The sequence below is a fragment of the Acanthisitta chloris genome, unplaced genomic scaffold (genome assembly GCF_000695815.1).
Source record: "Acanthisitta chloris isolate BGI_N310 unplaced genomic scaffold, ASM69581v1 scaffold9636, whole genome shotgun sequence".
In the NCBI taxonomy this organism is placed as follows: domain Eukaryota; kingdom Metazoa; phylum Chordata; class Aves; order Passeriformes; family Acanthisittidae; genus Acanthisitta; species Acanthisitta chloris.
Window position 1 is genome coordinate 191164 of NW_008678753.1, and position 1990 is coordinate 193153.

The following is a 1990-nucleotide window of genomic DNA, read 5'->3' on the forward strand; positions in this document are numbered from 1 at the left end:
CCTGGCCAATCTTCTATATTGTTCTGTTGCTGTACTATTCTCCATCTAGAATTCTGATCTACAATCGCAACATTAATATTAACTTCACTATGGAATACCTGAAGAAACACACTGTCACTGTAACAAAAATCACCAGAACAGAAAACCAGAAGAAATCAGTTATTCCAACAGTCACTGGAGAGAATGGTACTGTAGCAAACTGAGTATGTTACATCAAATATGCAGCATTTTCATCCCTCACAACCTCTCTGAACACAGATGTAAGATAACTCTATTAACCCAATACAAGCATCCATCCCTTGTTAAAATTACATCAAAGGACTGCAGCAGTATTAAGTGATTCCACACTGACTGCAGAGGTCAAACGCCCAGAATTAAAGTCCTTCTTGCACACAAATTTCCACGACAACTCTCATTAATTGCCACAGTGCTAATATTTTCCTCAGTGAGCTACTGAACTAGGGGGGAAAAAAAAGGCGTTTTATTACACATTAGGTAACGTGTATGATTTCAGCAATGTGCACTTAAGGCTGCTAAAGTGCTTCAACTACTGCCTGTCTTATGCTGCCAGTTCTCTCTCAGGTTCCCAGTGAACAGGCAGCCTTGGATTCATTGAAGGAAACTCTCCTACACAGGAACAACCAGACCCCATTTGCATTCTTTGCAATACAAGAGCATAAGAAAGGAGTATAAACTCAAATCCTTATTACTATATACTTTATTCTTAAATTTCAAGTCCATACTACTTTTGGGCAATCTAGTATCTTGCAAACAGAACAATTTCAGATTCTTCCAAGCATGTGTCTTACTTAAGGGCTGGTGACCATGTCAAGCTCTCTTTTCAAGAAATTGAATTTGACATGAATGAAACACAAAAATACAATATTAAGAAGCATTCCACTTCTCCCTCTCATTACTGTAAAAAATGATGTGCTGCAGAATAATGACATAGTATTCAATGGAAAATAGGCCAATACTGAAAAACCTCATTGCAAATTAGAATCTCACTCTCTATTTTCCTCATAAAAAAACCCCAAAGGTGCTATTACAAAAAAAATGCCATTTCAGTGCAACAGAATTAAGGAAGCAAAATTAATTTTACAATGTGTTTTATAAAGCACAAGGTCTTAACTACTCACTTGTAAACCATTTTGTGCTTATATTCTACAATATGGACATATTCCTTATAAATATTTTCTGTTCTACAGTAATCAACACAAAGCACCTACTACACTGTTGCAGAATCTACCAGGAACTGTGCTCTAAAATAGAGCTAGCAAACTAAGTTTGGGGGTCTAACCTAGTAACAGTGCAATATGCAATCATTAATTTTCTAAATATATGAAAATATGTTTTCATTCCAAGATTCTAAATCTAAGGAGTACTTTTAAGATCAACTGATGCCTGAAATTAGCTGTAGAACTGAATTTAATAATCTGTATTTCGAAGATATCTTTGTGCAACAGAGTAGGAAAACCTACTCCAAAAAGTAGGAACTATTCAGGAGTCAGATAAACAGCAACAAGAAGAGGAACACACAAGTGCTTCCTCTATGAGTTACTAGGCACAACTATGCATCCTCATGGTTTCCAGGATCTGATGACGAACACCTAAGAGGACAGGCAGGGTCTTTACACACCTATGAAGTACCAGCTCCACACAGTGAAGGGCAAATAAAAAAATCACACACTAAAGCACAGGCAACCTACAATAGGCTGCTTATCCAACTCTTACACTGTATTTCCTTTTAGTACATGATTAAAAAAAATAAATATCCATTTGATTTGGCAAATGTGGTGACTTACCAAGCTCTCCAAAAACTACGGTGGCATTTTAATATGTTACGAAAAAAATGGCAATGTGCAGTTCAATTAGCACTATGCATGACAGTAAAGGTTAATTCAGCTACAGTCAAGCACAACAAGTACACGTGTGAACCCCCAGTGCATCTGTCTATGATCTGGTTTCCCTCAGACACACATGTTCAGCA